The 20,055-nt window shown below is 43.6% G+C and overlaps 1 protein-coding gene across 8 annotated transcripts in view; it reads right to left on the reverse strand.

Moving 5' to 3' along the window:
- The window catches only part of plppr2a (phospholipid phosphatase related 2a), a 143,777-nt gene that overhangs the window by 46,883 nt on the left and 76,839 nt on the right, over positions 1-20,055 (reverse strand). For 5 of the 8 annotated variants that reach the window (XR_004785822.2, XM_035614039.2, XM_035614046.2 and 2 more), the window contains exon 1: positions 1,402-2,016. The gene's annotated coding sequence lies outside the window, so the exon portion shown is untranslated. Of the gene's footprint in view, positions 1-1,401; positions 2,017-6,079; positions 6,179-8,175; positions 8,244-20,055 lie in introns of those variants that run through there. The other 3 variants (XM_035614040.2, XM_035614041.2, XM_035614042.2) reach the window with 3 other exon arrangements.

Here is a 20,055-nt window from a genome sequence, read left to right on the forward strand (position 1 = left end):
AGGCAGACAGACATGTGCAGTGTACGGTGGCGTAACAAAGAAAGACAGAGCCTTAGAGTTAAGGAGACCCAGTCACACAACGAGACACACACACACACACACACACACACACACACAACAGGCCAATAAGAATAAAAATGTGGGAGAACTGAAATCAAAATGGTGGAGATGAGAAGCAAGGCGAGCGGCTGAGGGGAAAGTTGAACTAGCACCATCACACACACACACACGCGCGCACGCTCTGGAGAGCAGGACGTTTGAATCGCCTGCTGCTCCAGGGGCTCCAGTCAAAAGGGTAGAGACCCAGGCAGACATATGTCCTCTCCCCTGCCTCTGCAGTCCACAGCCCTGCCCCAGGATATACAGTACACACACACACGGGCGCGCAAACACACACACACACACACACACACACACACACACACACACACACACACACACACACACACACACACACACACACACACACACACACACACACACACACACACACACACACACACACACACACACACAAACACACACACACACACACACACTAATTGGGCACAACAATCTGGATCATGCTTGATTTTACAATCACTTCTGCCTTGCTACACAACGCTCTTGCATTCCACATATCCTTTTTATGCATAAATCCACATGGTGCAGCGGTAACATGAGAGAAGGTGCAGCAGCAGTGCAGCGTGAGAATGCTAACTGTCAGTCAGACAGAAAAACCCTCAATATCGTTCATTCGAATGCAGATGATTTCTATGTGAGGGGCACTGACGGAAACACCGTTTACGTCCAGCCAAGAGTTATCACTGTCAATGTGAGCAAAGCCCCCAATCCATTTGCTCTCGTGCTGCTTTTGTTTAGTGTGCGCATGTGTGTGTTCAGTATGATCATTGTCACTCAGATCCCCTTGCTTCATAGTCACACCTGTCATACTTCTCATTCAAACAAACACACACACACACACACACACACACGCACAAATCAGAACGACACACCTACCCTGACACCTGAGTTGAGTCACAGACAAACAACAAACATCCCACTAGTCTGACTATAAGGCAATCCCTCCCTACTATTAATAGAACGAAGTCAAGGAGGAGAGTAAAACCATAATAGGATTCGCCCAAGCGCTGGATAATTAGGGGCTTCTGTTTGGGGAATACCACGGCAAAACACAGAATACCACAGAGAGAGACACCCCACCACACACACACACACACCCACAGACACACTCCCAGACCTGGGGGTGGACGCACGTAACAGGAGATCCTCTGACATTGGAAGCACAACATGCAAAGCAGTGACGTCGGCAAAACACAACCGTGCTGTTGTGTCTGTTGAAAAATCCCAAGGAGAGGGGGCATCTGTCCATTCGCCCTTCCCCTCTCTCTTCCTCCTTACCTCGGATACCTTGTCGCCGAGCCGCCGGTTGCCGTGGCGCCAGATTCCTATGCGGTGGCCATGTCAGATCAGATGATGGCAAAGTGCTGCGAAAATCTCCCGGCACCCAGCTGTCCGTCTCTCCCCGCCACCCTTCCTCCTCTTCCTCTCTCCTCTCCCCTGCTGCCTCCTGGTCCACAGTGAAGCGTGAGAGAGCAGGCGAAGAGACGGCGGCAGCAGCAGCAGCGTCTCTGTCTCCAAATCTTCCACACATATACACACACTCACACTCACACACACACACACACACACACACACACAAACACACACACACACACACACTCACCCTCCTTTTAATTAGCTTGTTCCAACAAACAGCGATGACTAACAAATTAAGAGGCTGAAATCGCCTGCTGTGCAGCGTTTGGTCCAACGAGGAGACACAGAGGAGAGCGAGAGAGTGTGTGCAAGAACATGTGTGAGGGTGTAAGAGTGTTTCCGCGTGTGTGCGAGAGAGGGAGAGGGAGAGAGGGAGGGCAATACATTATGTGTGTCAGCTCATTTGTATTCAAAGCTGGTTTTCCCTCTCCATCCCTCCCCTTTGCTCCCTCTGTCCATCTCTCCCCTTATCTCCTTCCATCCCTCCCTCCCTCCCCACCTCACACCTCTCTCCCTTCACTCCCTTTCCTCCTCTGTGCGAATGGACGTGCAGGACATGCACCTGAACCCAAACATTAGAGAGAGAGAGATGGAGGGATGCTGCAGACTCAGGGAGACGACAGTAAGGGCTGCACACGTGCGCGGCTGCGCAGCTGTCTGCCTCCAGCTCGGCACCCTCTGGATGTGGGTTAATGATACGTGGCTATTGATCCAGTGCTCCTGGAGCACACGGGACATCGAGTCAGAGCTGGTCACCGAGTGAGAAGGAGAGAGAGATGTTGGCCACACATTTGGTGCAAGTGTGTGCCACGCACATAAGGCTACGTCAGTGTGCGAGAGGTGAAGGAAAGTTTGTTATGCGGAGAGAAGATGTAGCCGTGGGCCGTGAAAACATTATGACAGCCTGCCAAAACATCTCTGGCAAATCGGGTCATGACGAGATTCGGAGAAGAAAGAATTTAGCTACTAAGAAAACGCATGTCCGCTGGGTCTGGGGTCGAAAAAAAAACGTTGGTTGGGTCCGTCCACCCCTGAAATATCTCAACATCTATCACATCGGCAACAAGAATGTGCACAGACATTAATGGTGCCCAGAGGATGAATGGCTGCGATGCTCCCCTGACTTTCCCTCCACAACAGCACAATGATGTTGACATTTTTGATTTGGAGCCCTCAACAATATGGAATTTGAAACATGGATTTTGGGTCTCTCTCTGGATTAAATTGAATGACTTTTCATCTTGAAGAATCATCAGGTATAAATCTAGATTTGTTAATGACCTGCAAACCAAGTGACATTCCCATCAGCCTCGGCCGTACTAGCATGATAACACTTTGGACTAAGATGGTGAGCATGCACAGGAAACATTTCACCTGCAAAACCATATCATAGAGTGTTAGCTCGCTAAAGTGCCAACAGCATGGCTGAAATAGTTTGACAGTTTGATATACTGTATATATATATTCACTGGCAAAGAAATTATTCATCGAGAAACCTCCACTTATGTTGGGTTAAACAAACAAGATATCAATCAGTGGTATCTCCATATTTACTGCATATTTATCGATCTTCTAAACGTCTCTCGCCAAGAAAGAAAATGAATACATTTCCCTAATTTGTTCACAACAGAGATTGAAACTGGACGTGTGAACGCTGATCGACAAACCTGATCATTTGACCCTACATCACACGCAACCATACGTCGCTGGATGGGAGGAAAACTAACAAGAAAGAAATAACAACATTACTCATTTTAACATCTTTGCCCTCTCTTCATGAATATAGCATTACCTCAGACGTATTAATAGCCACTGGGCCGTTTTATGTTCACAAAGCCTCTGACCTATATTTTATGAGTGATAAAAAAAAAAGGAAATGAAAACCAATAAATGAAATTGTTTAATTATTGTAAAAAGCTTCAGGAGGGAAAAATAACCAAAAACTGAAATGGACAAATCCACATATCTGTAGAGAATCACAACAAATAATTAAGGATTTTTGGGGGGTTTGGATCTCTTCCTAAATAATCTGTCGAGGCAATTTATCACCATTCTCCGTCGTTGCCTCCAAATCAACACTTCGCCACCTCCCACTTCCCCCTCCTCCACTGCTGAGTGTGCTGCCCTGCCCCGCATGGGTCTCAGTGGGATTGTCACGGTGCAGATGAGATATGGCCCGAGCATCGTGGAAAATGAGAAATCTGCCTGTTATGGGGCCGTTATAGCTTACAGCACAGGAGGATGCCTGTCCCATGGGTCTACTCTCCTCCCCGGTCATATACCGTGCTCCATCTTTGTGTCCATCCCCCCCTCTACTGACTGTTGGAGCCTACAACGGAAAACCATCGGAACTCCAATCTCGACTGATGGGAAGGGAAAAGAGAGAACGAGGGATGGAGGACTGGTATCGAAGGAGATAGTTGTGTGAGAGAGAAGAAGAAGTTTCACAAATCTTGCTGAGCTGAGCTCGATGTGTTAATTTGTCGTTACTGCGGAAACCTTGCCTCTGCATACAGAGGCAAGCGGAGGGGAAAAAAACATTTGGTCAATGGGTCGTGAGTTATATGTGTGCATTAACACATTTACTCATTCATGCACATTGCAGAGACGTAACTCCGCGCTGTGTGTGTGTGTGTGTGTGTGTGTGTGTGTGTGTGTGTGTGTGCGCGCTGCATGCATGCATGAATACAAGCATCCACAGGAGCACTGCGGGAAGCCCTCCTGTACCTTTACTGCATACTGGCCCTGTGCGTGGCTCATTTAAATAATTCAGACGATCAATTCGGCGTCAACATCAGATGTGCAGTCATGCAAGACATTTGGCCCAATGTGATGAGTCTGCAGTCGAGACAGGAGCTGGAGGCACAAATAAAGGACTCGGAATACAATGCTTTACAAAGTGGCCCTTCATCCACCCCCCCCCCCCCACCCCCCGGTCAAATATGTCATTTGAATTCATTTCAGACAGGATGTTATTGAACACTAATCATGTAAAAAAAACTATAATGTTTCCATACAATTGTTTAGGTTGATTTGGTCAAGCTTGCCTTTTGACTGATGTCATTTCATGTATTTCGTTTAATCTCTTCGGAAACCAGTGTGTTACAATGACACCTGCAGCACATAGACAGGCCACTGGTTTTCCCAGTGTTTCCACTCTGATAACCAGCTGCTGAATTGTGCACAAGGGTGGTATCAAGGTTATGGTGTGTGATTGTTCCTTTGAATGAGAACTTTGCAAACCCTCCTCTGAAGTACGCAGCCATACACATATCATTCACATGAATGAATGAACGGTCCACGCTGCACGAACATACAATCTTAATGTCCAATTTCAAGCCCATCATATTGACACACCTTGAACAGCCCCCCACCCACTGCCACGAGTAATTCCCCCACAGCTCTCCTCACACAACCCCCCAGCGCGCTCGCACACACACACACACACACACACCCCCTGTATCATTATGCCACGGGCTCCAGCTTGGTCTACAGGGGCAGTTCATTAATCAGCCCGACAACAAAGAACCACATTCCTACACTACCCTTTCTCCTTTGTCTGCACCTCCCACTGGATCCTGCGCTAATTCTGTCACTTAAACAGCCGACAAAAGCTCTCATTTCTGGGGGGGTTTTCAAACCAGATCGTACACATCACGTCGCGTCTATTGCTCATTGTTGTGTTTACACTATAGTCTCGCAAAAATACTTTTTGTCAAGCAGGGGGATGCTTACCACCGATAGCAAACACAAAAACTACCGAATAATAATGCACCATAAAGTCGTAGTAGCCTTTGTTGGGTAATTTGTAAAAGTATCTACAGACAATAAATGGAAGTATAGTCAGAGTCACTCACGGACTTATTTTTTTTACCAGCCCAAGTGTCTGCGCAGAATATGTTACAGCTTCCTTGAGAGTCTTATTTACATCAAGTAAACAACCATTTTCTTCAGGAATCTGTTTTATCTCCCGTCTCAGAGGTTTGAGTCATCATCGAACTGTGCTGCGACTGAAGAAATGCCACAACAGACAAGACCATCAACATAACAGCATGTGGGCAAGGTTCTGCAAATATGAAGGGGGGGGGGGGGGGTACCTCAACAGCAGGTGTTCCCCTCTTTCACGGTGATTGGGAACTAAATTCCACCTCATATGATTTGATTTTACCGTGCTGTACTTGGCTATTATCACCCCCAACCCCCTTTGCACGGGATCGAGAGGAGTGGTCCCTTGTACGTGGGGGGCTCGCTGCAAGCCCCCTGGGGCACAGAGGGAAATGATGCATGTTATTGTGAACATGCCAGATGGGGTCCCGAAGCAGGGAACATGGAGGTATGAGCAGCAATCGGTCCATAATGAGATGTAAATGGTGCTGGTGATGGGGACAGGGGAGCTCATTTCAGTGGATGACGGTGCAAAGTAATGTAAGTGACAGGTTGTAAACCTGCGTCGAAATAGCCAACATTTAAGCAGCCAAAAGACATATTTTTGCATTTGGTGAATCCACAAATGATCACCTGACTGAATTGTTCCACTCACCTCTGCAGCGTTTTGGAGCATCCCTTCAGGATTTGCTTGCAGCACGTTGGCGTGGTGATCCGGGCAGTGTCGTGGTTCAGGCTCACCCACAGTCAGTATCTGTTTTCAAAGAAAAATAATAATATGATGATAAACATGCTGTACACTACCTATCCCGCACCAAACAGCAGAGTGACAAGGTGAGCAACGTGCTAGCAGTAGTGGAAAGAAGCTACTTGCATTTACTTAAATATTACATTTATATTTATATTCCACTATATATTTGCCTACACTAATTTCTCACTGTGAAGATTTTTCCTTTCTACACATTTTGCATACTGAAACTTTGAATAATATTATTATTGCACACTGTTGCACATTTAAATTCAGAACTATGTACAAATTGATCATTATCTCAACCAGCTATGATCAATTTATAAAGTCTTGAAAATGTATAATAATCATAAAAATAACAACTTTGTTCACAGAGCACATTTCAATACAGCCATTAATAAGTGGTTAGCAAAGAGGATAAATGCAATCAAGAATACAAAACATCAAAGATGACAAGCACGATAATCATTATTATTTAAAATCAAAGACAGCAAATGATATAATACAACAGGATTTAAATTCTAAACAGCTAGAAATAATGGCAAAGGACAAAAGAAACCTGAGAGATAGCTTATAACAATTAAATAAAACCTCAATCATTAATAGTAAGTTTTGAGAAATGATTTATGAGTACACACCATTGATACCATTGTGCATGATGCAGCTACTTTGAGTATGTGTCGCTGATAATACAGTACATTACCATGTAATACTGTGTTTAATATAGTAGTGTGTGGTGGTTCTATGAATGACTGACAGCTAGTGAGTAGAGAGCAACCCTATCCTGTGGTCTGAAAAAGTAGCTGCAGGCGTAAAAGCTTCATGTGCGGGTTTTTGTTGTGGTATTTATTGACTTCCATCGCTGCCCCCCCCCCCCCCCCCCCAAGTAGTCGGCCGGGTCTCGTTTCAGGATGTTTCAGTTTTCGTTTTATTAATGGCAGGAGAGTGCATCGCCAGACTCTGGTCACACACACACACACACACACACACACACACACACACACACACACACACACACACACACACACACACACACACACACACACACACACACACACACACACACACACACACACACACACACACACACACACACCCCCACAGGGTAAAGTCACACCCACCTCTCTCTCTGGATGTGAACTCAGTTTTTTTTCTTTTTTCGCAGGAGTCATTTCAAAAGGCCTAGTAACAGAGAGGGAGCTCATGTCAGTTGCCTTGACTTCCACCACTTGCAGGTTGTGAAAGGTAAGACACTTTATTCATTATTACGCATAACTGCTGAATTGCTTTTGTGTACTTTCTGACTACGTGATGTCACAGGGTACATCTCCTCCACTTTCACCGGCACGCACAAATAAGCCCAGACGCAGATCACTCTGCAGCCTGACGCATCTCGCAATTGAAACCTTTGGCCAAGTTTATTGTCTGAGCCTGGAGCAAAAAAGAATGCAGGAAGCAGCTGAGTTACTGTTGTAATACAAACAGCTTTGATAAAAGTGCAGTTTTTTTAAAATGTTAACTTTTTTGAAAGGAGAGGGGAAGCAAACAGCATGTCCTGTCAAAGATGATAACAATAACAAATTGGGGTAAATGTGCATTGCAAGAGATGGCGGTGCAAACAAAACGACAGTCTGCATCCAAAGGTAGCTGTTTTATATGCAGTCCAGACCGCAGAGTACATGTAAAAGTCATTCATGGGTGACTTACAGCGCATCCCCATCAGTGGACACAGATCCAACAACAAAGACATCAGGCAGTGGAGTTAATACGACCCAACTGTTAAGGAGACAGATTGCCCTGGGACACACTGTCTGTGTGCGAGTGTGTGTGTGTGTGTCGCCCGAAGTACAAGAGGCCCATTTAGCCTGGTGGCTTTTATTAAACGTGCTGGCTGCAGTCCAGGCTCACCACCACCGCCACCTATCAGCGTCACTGTCACCGTCCTCATTACTGCTGCCACCAATTTGTCCGCAGCTCTCTCTCGCTCTGGAAATGTGCCGTACCTGCTGCTGTCAGCTGTTCAGACAGTTTCCCCCTCTCTTGACGTCCTCTGTGCGATAATCCATCTGTCCTGTTTGGGATTATTAGGAAAGTAGATGTTGAGACACACAGGATCCTCTTTTTGTTTCAGTCACATTTGGTCATCTTCAAATTAATCTGCTATGCTTAATCTGAATATTGTAAATCTAATATCCACAAGATTATACTTGTAAATGCACAATATATGTGTATGTTTGTGTGTGTTAATTGTGGGTGATAATTGCTTAAAATATGTCATCTATATTTGGACAAAGACAATAATTAAAGACCTTATTAAAAATGTGCTAACAGCGTGGCACTACAAGATAAACAGAAATGTCTGCAGTTTGTGATCATCTACAAGAAAATTGACCTGATATCAGTCCAATGTGAATCATTTATTATCCATGTTTTGAATTTAATGCAAAATTAGAAACACTGGAGCCAGTGAACATTTTGAATGGGGCAGCAGGTCAAAGGGTCCGACGAGAGGGTCCTGATATTTTAGTCTACATCTCTCTGTCACAATATCAAGTTTTCCCTACAAGATTATCATGGCCAAAAGAATGCATGACAAAGATATTTATGCAAAAGTAATGTCAACTTTCATCTTTAATTTTGTCGTCTCTTTGTTGTTGTTGTTTTTGTTGGCAAATGAATTTGTCTCAAAATACAACAAAAAGCTATACTATATTGGAGTGTAAACTAGTTGCTGTGGCATGATGGAAAGAATTGAAAGGATTTTAGAGGCATTCAACAATTTACGCGATATTATCATGTGTGTATTATTAACATTATATCAATTACATTTTTTGAATATCCTGGTTATTGTAAAAAAACATATTGCGTCACCTCTACTCTGTATAATGCAATACAATTCAACACTACAGTACAGCCTCTAATATGACAAAAAGTTTAAATAGAATCTGAACATAGTAATGAGAAATAAACTGAATAAATGGTGGCAGACTAAAGTGTTGACTTGTCATAGTAGGAACAGCATGTGTTGCTAATAACATTAAAGATGATGGGTCCGTTCTATTTAAGAGTCCCAGTAAGTCCACGACACTGTGACAGAGATGTTGTTCTTCATTTATCTAACATTACATTTTACACCTGTGGACGTTGACTTGGCTCTGAGGATCAACATTTCACTATCAAGCCAAGAAACAGACCAATGCTTTTGCTAAAAACTTATATCATTTCTTGTCAGTCCAAACACCGTCCCAGTTCAGGATGACGGCAGCATTGCTTAATCACGAAACACAGGAAAATGTGTGCCTGCGATGGTAATATTTCTTTGCGGTAGTATAGACATTGGATGTGTGCTTGCTGTTGCGCCCGGCTGTTTTCATTTACAGTATGTGTTTCTGCATGTTTGAGCTGTGCGCAAGCATCAAAGAGAGAGACGGAGGGAAATCTGCAACATGCTGAGGGTCTGACTGTGTTACAACCATCCAGATTGGCGCCCAAGGCTTCTGAGACTTGCTATAAGACTCCCACATGCTGGAGCGGAGCGCCTCATTAGGTAGGACACGCAGCGGCAGGGGGCGGAGGATGACAGGATAACTGGGTGGGAGAGGGAGTGAGATGAAGGGAATAGTTCCTCACGCTCCTTCTGCACAGAATCTGTAAAAAAAATATATATATAGCTCTTGCAGTGTCACGACTTTACGCGGCCAGTTCAAAGTGTTGGTGACACAGAGGAGGGGTTTGTTGGGTTGTACTCCGGGTCGACATGAAATCAGGCGTCGTATTGAATGTGCTGCGAGGGCAATCAGACGGGCCAAAATGTCAAGTCCAGTGAGAGGCAGGGAGGTGATATTTGAAGGTAGTTTATCCAGACTCTTGTCAGCGTTTTATCATCAATGGATTTCATCACATTCACTACAAAATGAGGTTCCACATCCTTTCTTGCCCATGAATCTAAACATCTCACTAAAGTACCACAGTAATATAATTGTTTTCCCGATCATGTTCACATTGCCTGCATACTTTTTGTGCGCTTGTACGATTATAAAAGTGTATCCAGTATAGGGGACAGAAGAGGGCTAGATCATCCATGGCCTTCCTTGTGAACTTTTAGATTTTTCTATAATTGTGACACTCTCAAAGGATACTCTGTAAGTGTAGAGGAGATACACAGGGTTGCCATCACGCACATGTAAAGTAGGCAACTGCTTCCAATCTTCTCACTCCATTAAATGTGCTACTGTTATCAGTTGTCATCCGGCACAGATGTGGGACATACTCAGTAGGCTGTTATCATATGCCAGACCTTCAGTTTTATAGTCACAATAATAAACGAGGAGCATACAAGGATTAGGCAAATTTTTTTTTTTTAGATACTTAGTTAGGTTCTGGAAATAATCCTGATTTTGGTAACACTGATTAATGGTTTGATGCAGGAAACCATCATCAGTCACCGTTTGAAAGTCCCGTATTGTTGTCTTACCCCATCCACCCCAACTTCCTCCATGCATCTGTCTGGACTCTATTGCTCTCAAACAGTACGGCATCACCAACGTTTCCAGACTTTCTCTCCTGTCGTAGTTACTACAGCCACTAGAGGTCACCTCCTCTAAGTATAAAATGTATCTATAGGCCCTAAGAAGCTGGTGACCTATAGGGTTGTTTTTCTGGGGAGGACAATGTTGCTGTTTTTGTGGGAGAAATTTGAAAATATCAGGTACTTTTAGTCAAATGCTCGTTCATCAGCGGCAGCCTTGGTTCTTTACAAAAGTCGCTTCCGTCCACGTCGTGGTATAAACCCGCCCATCATCAGATAATCGGCTGTGATGGGACCGTCAAGTTTTCTGCCGGAGGGGAAATCACTTCCCAATGGAGGGGGATCCTCTCCGTCCTGCTTTGCTCTGACGTGTCGTTTCCTGGGTTGTGGAATCTAATCTAATCTTTCTCACACAGTTACGCCGATGGAACATCCAGTTTGGCCTTCAACATTTACTGTACCTAAGACCCCTCCCCTCTCCTATTTCTGTTGTGTCCCAGCTTAAGTTGCCAGGCTCTTGATGTCCATCACGCAGCTTTAAGTGGTTTTAAGAAGACGGGCTGTCAAGCTGGACAAAAAGACCTTTGAGTATTGCCGGGGCCCGCAGCACAGAGAGAGCTGTCAGTTTGCAATGGTGAATCAGCTTTGCAACATGATGGATGGGCACCACTGGGACGCAAACCCTCTGCCCTGATTTTATTGGTTTATTTGCAGATAACAAAGCTGTCATTTTTAAACTCATTACAGACCAACAAAGAACAGGTTTCACTGCCTCAGACAGTTGTCCTCTTTCTCCCAGCTGCTCATCACAGCCATACATCTACTTCCTTCTGTGTCTTTTTTCCCCTCTCTTTTTCTCTTTAATAATTTATGAGCCTGTCTGTCCCACGGAACCATTACTCTCTCATTAGCACCGCAGATATGGTCAGCGTGGGCCTCATAAATCAACATGTATTGAAAACACTGTCCAGTTATTCAGATGTTTTAATGCTCAATCAGAGCACACTCGGGCTCAGCGCTGAAGTCTAATACTGTAACCATGCTCACTGTGTTAAGGTTAGGCATAATATGGTAAAGTATTTATACTGGGATGCAATAGAGTACAATAAATAAATGCCATTATAATTACGCATGCAAGCGCGAACACACACACACACACACACACACTGAAAGAGAGCGAGATGTGTTGAAGAGAAGGGGAAAGAGCAGTGAATGAACAAACGGTGACAGTGTAGAGACTTCAGCTCTACCTCTGTTATCAGTCTGTCTTTTTAGCGAGGGAATAGTCGTGGTGTTCGTTACCTCATGGTGCCTACATGCCTTCCATGCGCCGAAACAGTCGCAAACGATTCTGATACGGTACTTCCTTCGCTAGACGGGGCGTCACTACTTTCACTGTCTTCTTGGCAGTACACTCTTCATGTAGCTGCCTGTGGTGCTTTTTCAAGCGCCGATGCAGGTTGGCGGTGTTGCCTCTGGAATCAAGGATAGGATTTTGTTGTTAAAGTTGCAGCTACCTTGAACCCATCCCACACCTCGCTCTACGTCCGCTGGTCCAAGCCAGAGACGAGCCCAAAGCCCCTTCACAGCTGCAGCTAGTGGGAGGATGACCAGGGAGAAGTGACCCGGTTCATACTGAAAGACCTACACCCCTTAACGGGTCCAATGGCCTTAGATAACAGTGTGTACATATAGGGTAGTGTTACTTTCTTCCTTTGACAGTCTGGAAACCAGTCCTATTACTGTAAGTCCTATTTGAAGAGACAAATATGTCAATATTACATCTATCTATGCGAAACAGGCTTCAAGACTCGACAATTTAAGACTTTCCGTAAGCTCCTTTAGTTCCTTAAGTGCAATTAGCACCGTATATTGACCTTCAGTAATGGTAATCCTTTTCTCATGCGGTGTGACCCCATTATATCCAACATGGCAGTTATGGCTGTCTCCCTTCTCTTCACACTCTTGGGGAGGAGATAGATACGGTATAAAGGGCAGAAGGAGGGAGGAAGGGCAGCCTCGAACATGGCATGGAGTAAATTTTAAAAAAGAAGAGTGGTATTGAACTCAAAGTTTGTCTTCGCCACACGATATATGTGGATTTAGCTCACGCAGCCAGCAGCAGTCTGATACATATGCCTTCACTGATTTGTATGTGTGTGTGTGTGTGTGTGTGTTTGTGTGTGCCCCCAGCACTCGTCTCGCTTTTGAATAAACAAGAATAAAGCAGTGCTGTACGGCTCAATCTGCAGTTGGAGTGGGAGGACAGATGGACAATGCTGCATAATTGCTCATAAAGTGTGTCTTGTCAATCAACTCCAGCGCACGTCGCATGTTCCCTGCTCGAAAGCTGGTTAAGTGCCAGCCGAGCCATGTCCCTCTGGCGACTTTGTGGGCGGAATCAATGTGCGCACATTTGGCGAAATCATACGTTTCCTTCGGAGGACGTGATTGTAACGTGTAGGCTGCAGCGGCTCTTTGATTTCCTGCACCAGGAGAGAAATATCCCATGGAGATGTGCGGTAAGCTTATAGCGCCTTAGCACAAAGATAAGCTCCATTCAGCATCAGGCAGAGGGAGCATGGACGATTAAAGCCTTGATGACTTTGAAAGCTCTACTTCTGTGCGAGGAAAGAAACATAAAGCTGTGTGCTGAAAGGGAAGGCTGTGTTGTACACAGTTGACTCTTTCTACAAGCTTTGAGTGAAAGTGCAGTTTAAGTGATTCGAGGGATCTGGGCGAAACCAGGCGTGGGACTTTCCTTGGGCTTTATTCTCTCTCTCTTCACATGACTGAAGATATTATTAATATTAAGGTGACTACAGTTTATTCTTCTCGTACTCCACCAAAACTCTGAAACATACTGTACTTTTTAATCTTATTTCCCTACAGAGTTCTCTAACATTTGACAGCTTTCCCTACTTTCAGGTAAGATTTTACTCGTAAAACATGATCAGCTCACCTGATGCAGTGTTCACGAAAAAACAACCCATACGATAGTAAACAGTTGCAAAATTAGAATGTCACTCACTCATTGTGTCAGTAAATGTAAAATATTTATAAATGGCCTCCCGTCATAAAGACTAAGCTGATCCTTTAAGTACATTTAGCTGAAAATGATACGATGCCCCAATAATCGAATAAGTGAGTCGATGATACAGAGAAGTTACTGTATGTTACATGTAGTTGTGTAGGTGTAGCTGTTGTCCTCATGGTAGAGCCTGCCGCTGGTTCTTTGAGTCTTAGCATGCAGCTTTATAAAAAGACGGGTCAGAGTTCAGTACAGATGTCAGCTAGGTGCCAAAATAACTTGACCGCGGTCCTAACTGAGTTACAGCTCAGTTATTTCTCACGCACATTAGCACAAACACGCAGCCGATATCAGATTACATTTGCTTTAATTGGCTTTTGTCATATTTCACACTGCTCATAGCTTGGCCTTGAAAAGATGAGTGGGGTGGGAACAAAATATCCCTCAGCTTTTTGATGTGCTGGTAGAGAAAGGTTTCCCTGCTGTGTTGTTTGTGTTCAAATTATAAATTGTGTTATACGGCACAAGTTTTCTTCCATATGGGAACTACTCTTAACCCCCTAACAGGTCATATTGATCTCATTTGTTATTTTAGCTTGATTGGATGGCAGTATGGTTTTAAACTAGTTAGGAGGACTGTTATATTACAGTGTTATATAAACTGTGAATTAATGGTAGCAAACCAAATATGAACCAAACAAAAAGTCTTAGAATATGCCAAATAAATTGTTCCCCAAGATGAATCCTATCATTTAGTTCTTATCACAAGCCTAACAGCCTAGACAGACACAGCATCTCCAAAGGTTAGAGCCACAAAGTTATATTTAAATGATCTGACCAGATCTGAAAGTCGTGTATTTTTGACCAACGGCACTAGCAGATACAGTATGTACAATTGTCTATGGCAAGGGAAATCTGCTATTCAGGCTTTCAAGGACTTCAGCTACACATCACTTTGACGGACATACAGGTCTCACAATCTTGAAGTCTCCTTTGATGGAAATATAAGGCATTTCTGCCTCTCACAGGTATATATATATCTCACAGGTAAATATATATATATATATATATATATATATATATATATATGAGTTGCATTGACATTCGAGCTTCAGTGGAAGGGCTTGTACAGCATTGTTTTATGTTTTGGTTGGGTCTTAATTTTTTCTTTAGTATGTACGGCAAGCCTGTACTGTAGCTATATGTTCTCGTAACTCTATGTAGTTTATGCCATAGTAAATGTCACTTTTTCAGCGTGTAAAGTCAGAGGAGGGGGGGCACCCTATCCTGAGTACAGCAATGACGAATTCCTCCTATAAAGTACAGCGCTTTATGAAAGTGTTGAATTTATCCGTTGTAGCTTTATAAGTGCATGCTCATTATGTTTAGATCGGTTCACTTACTGGACCATGTTTGATTTGCTGCGGTTGGCGTTTCACAGCAGAGAAGACATGAGAATGGAGTGCAACAGTGGCAACATTTAAATAATGGCCTGGCTGAGGTGATGCAGCGAGAGAGAGTGAACATGGCAGCATCCGTTATGACACCATCATTTTCAACACAGTGTCGTAACATGTTAAGTTTACCCCCACACACACACACAAACTAAAATCCTCGGTGTTCTCTAGTCCATAGTTCTGTTTTGTAAATCTAAATCATTATGAAAATGGGGTAGGCATGTGCTTAAACTGTTGACATATGAATACAGGTACGTGTTAGTTTTAGAAAAGGAACTCATTTGCTTTCTTGCTTAGAGTTATTCGAGAAGATTGATATATCTGTCTAGTAAATATGCCTGCCAAGACATCTGGCCCTCGGAAGGACGGATCGCTTCCTTCGACCCTGCCACAGCTCAGCATCGGCTGTGGTAGAATTGTGAGAGTCATTGGAGACAATGTATCTCTTCTCTTTCCGGCAGAACAGAGAGAGCATCGCAGCGTGTTCACCGTGGAGCGCCTTGCAACACAGCGTGCAACAGCCAGCAACAGCATCACCTCACTGATCCGTTGTTTGAAGAGAAGCGAGGGGTTAAACACTGAAGGCTGTACAGCGTAGCATGCACTCTGCTGGGAAGCACAGGCGTCCCTTCTCTCTAATTAACAAGTTCTTGACGGAGCGGCTCAAGGCAGCGGAGCACACAGCAGCCATCTGCGGCAGCCTCGTCTGCCGGCTCAGTGATACTGATTTGAGCCAATGATGTAGTAAGTCACACTGACATCTGGCTGCACGCGGGCCTCTGAAGGGAGCAGACACACACACACGAATGTGCCGCAAGACGACAACTCCGCAGAAATAAACGCATCTGACAGGAGAGGAAGACCTCGGAGGCTGCAGTAGAAAAACGGAACGCTCACATTAAACGAGACAGAGAGCGCTAATACCTGGATGAATATTGATGTGATGTAATGTGATATGATGCAAATGTAGAGACTAATGCAGTGGTTCTGAAGCTGGGGGGGGGGGGGGGGGGGGTAAAACTAAGTTGAATGAATATGATTTATGTAAGAAAACCAAACAAACAATAAGTTGTTGATGATTTTGTGCAGACCCCTGCCATTATTAATGGTTGATAAAAACTGAGGGTGGGGAGCGACCTGAGGGTTTTTCAGCTTCTGAAGTTGGAGGGGGCATCCCAAACAAAATTTGAAAACCACTGGATTAATCTATTTCAAGCCAGTGTTTGTGTGTCATCTTGGCAATATGTGGTCCTGACGACACAAGCTGTTTTCAGACATGAACACTTAAAATATCCGTAATTGGAGCAGGATATATTGCGGAGTTTGCCTTTCACGAGTGAGGGACGCAGCAGGAGATTGACCGAGTCAGACTCCAACAGGTCAACTTCCGGAAACGTTCTGTGGTGTCTGGGTAGGACATGCAAGAAAATGTTGCTATTTTCACTGCGGAGAGCAGTGACTTTTGATTATTGTCATCAACACGCCCACTCACTCGCTGTGAATCCTTCCAGAGATTCTCGCCGGAGCCACATTTGTAGACATGTATTCTCACATAGCCCCTTCTGAAGAAGTTCAGCAAATTTCTGAAAGCAGCTCTACTGTACTGGCAACTATCACAGAGGCAGTTTTGACTACTTAAGTAGGTGTTAAGGCCATATGTATGATGTCAGTCAGATTTTCACAATACCATCTCATCCGTGCAAGATGCGGTCACAAAACATCACATATTTTGAAGACAATACACTGTACTCTGTTTTTTCAGTTGTTTATATGAACTAGGTTGAAAGCAAAAGCTGCGCATCAGTCAATCACGCTGCCACGTGATTGACTGATGTATAACTGCATGAATAAGCAGATGTGCAGGTGTTCGTACTGAAGCGCTCAGTGAGCGTATCACTAGTGGCAGGAGATAGTTTAGCTCAGCGCTCGGCAGAAATTACCCTAAAATCATTTCAATATGTTCCTCCTTGTGCTAGTTTTTCTGAATCAATGAAAACCTACAAGGTGAAACGAGTCAATGTAATGTATTTTTACAGTGCTAGTTATGTAATGATAAAAACAGTGAATTTAGCTAGATTAGATTTACAACAGTATCAAAAGAATAATGTGTGTTTGAGTCCTTTTAACGCATAGTGCCCAAAGCTAGCTGGGGGGTAGGGTCAGGACCTGGCCTATGGATTATTTTTTTTCATCAAAGGTCAAGGTCACATATGGGATCAAAGTTTTAGAATAATGAACTAAAAGCACATATAGATACATATACAGCTGAAATAGTCTTTAAATCATGTACAGATTCTATTAATAAATATTTATAAATGTTATTCCACATAGATATGAATAGATGCACCACACATATGACCACAAAATACATACATCTTGCTCATCGGGTCCTACAATCTAATTTTGCAGTGGCATTATCGATGAATTATTATTTTGCTGTCCTGCATCCCTCTCGGAATTGTCTCGAAATTATAATAATTTCATAATTTTTGGTTTTTTTGTGGGTCAAAGACATCAGACCCCAAAGGCTTTTCCACAAATGTCCAAATACTACATTTGAGACATCTACTGTAGTTAAAGCTCAGCCATTTCATGTAGTGTTGATTATTTCATTTCAAACTGGATGTGCTGAAGCTTAGAGCCTGAAGAACACAGAATGTGTAACTGTCCTAATACTTGTGGTCTGGACCATGTATTCTGTAGACCAGCGAATCTCAAATGTCTGGCCCACGCTGACCCACTAACGCATCTGTCATAACACGTGCTCTACATCCTCATCCCACACCATACACTTGAGCGCCACCATCAGAAGACGTGCACGCTTTCTATGGTCCTTCGGTAAAACTGCCTGCAACATGACAAGTAAATCTCAGAAGATCAATAACTGTTGTATGAGTGGCGTTACTCCTGTCGGGAATGGAGCAGTGTGTGTGTGTGTGTGTGTGTGTGTGTGTGTGTGTGTGTGTGTGTGTGTGTGTACATTGGCTCTTGGCTTGGCATGCTAATTGGGGAACCCTGCTGCAGACTGTTTCCATCTAGACAGTACACAGAGATAGATGTAAATAGTGCATCTCTTGGTTGTAGACAAGAAAAGTAACTTATTTGTTGATAGTGACCTATTCTTACCTGTCAAAATTAAAAACAGCAGGTCACTCACCACCCACATGACCTAGTGTTCCATGGAAAATGAAAGCATCCACAAATGGGGCAGAATGGGACGTATGAACATTACAAAATATCCAAGAACCACTGAACTAGTGCCTCCGACAAGTCATTAACTATGAGTATCTAGTTACTATCAAGTCACTAGTTAACTATCACACATATCACATGAGATCCCGTTACATAGCAGAGAGCTCACATCCAATCGCATTCCTCCTGCTAGTTTCATAAAGTGGCTTTTATTTGCTTCGGCAATGTGGGTCAGACGGGATTGTGATTGGTGAGTGGTAACAGTATTTTTAAAAAAGATTTGAAACACCTAAAGACGAGTAGGCGTGGATAAGGGAGAAATCCCCCCTGGAGGAGCGGATGATGTGCTAATCAGCCAGAACTCACAAAGGAAAAGACTGAACCACAACGAAACAATTATAAATAATATAAACATCTGTCACCCAATGACCATAACCAGCTTATGATCTTTATATTTCGGAGTCAAAGTGAAGCTGCAAGTCTTATTTTTATCAGTGTTTTTTTCTTCTTTCTTCTTCATTTCGGTGCAGGTGTCCTGCATTTCAATATGTTGTATGAGTGCATGACACCTGCCTGTGAAATTACCGTCTCCTCTTTGTGCTTGTGCTGCTCTTAAAATTCTTACAAAGACGACCGTATTGTATTCTGTTCCCTCTTGAGGAGGAGGGGGTACTTTTTGTTATAATTGTACTTTTTAGAACTAGAGTCATACGGGCAGGTATTTATGCCTGAACTAACGGCGGCTCCTTCCAAGCACTTACGCAATCAAAAGCTTTCAATTCTCACCAGACTTGGACAGCGAGTCGTGTGCTAAAAGGAAGTGGCAGTGGGAAAAAGGCCATTTAGAACCTAAATATAACTTGCCTTTTACCAGGCCATATCCCTGTAAACAATATGGCCTACAGGAGAGAGTAGTAATATCGCTGTTTTTGTTACTGTATGATGCACAGAGCAATAACTTGTATTGAAGGTTCTGTGTGTAAGATTTAGTGTCAACTAGTGGTGAGGAGGTAGATCGCAACCATCTGAAAAGCCAGTGTTTAGTTTGTCCATTCTGGGCTACTGTAGAAATATAGCAGGTGCCATGGAAGGAGACCTGCTCCAAATGTAGATACGAATGAGTGTCTCATTATGAGGTAATGGAGACACAACAATTCTTAATTGCAAGTGATTATGCGCTAATCAAAAATGTATAATGAATATTATATCATATTTCTGCTGATAGATCCTGGTAAATCCAACACACTGGACCCATTAAATATCTGGAAGTCAACTTTTTTTAACCATTATGCAAAAAAGTTGGTCATGTCAACTTTAAAGGCAGCACAGTGGTCACAGAAGGAAGGTTCCCTTTCTGTGTGGAAACTGTTTTCCTCATGTATGCAGGGTTTTCTGCAGGTACTTGGGTCAATTGGAGACTTTACATTGTAAAAAACAAAAAAACTCCTCTGGAAATACTGCCATCAAACCATAAGAATATCGTGTCAGCCTGCTGAACCGCTGCAGCTCTCAATGTGAGTCATGTGCATGATGCTAAGAGACTTTCTGTTCTTTTGACCGTGGGAATTTCCCCTGGGCTATGAACCTCAGTGGAATTGCATTCCACATCTGTTTTGTCCTTTTTACACCCGAGACCTCTTCATCCTTGGACTATTAAGTCAGCGCCCTTCGCGTC

The sequence above is a fragment of the Scophthalmus maximus genome, chromosome 17 (assembly GCF_022379125.1).
Source record: "Scophthalmus maximus strain ysfricsl-2021 chromosome 17, ASM2237912v1, whole genome shotgun sequence".
Lineage (NCBI taxonomy): Eukaryota > Metazoa > Chordata > Actinopteri > Pleuronectiformes > Scophthalmidae > Scophthalmus > Scophthalmus maximus.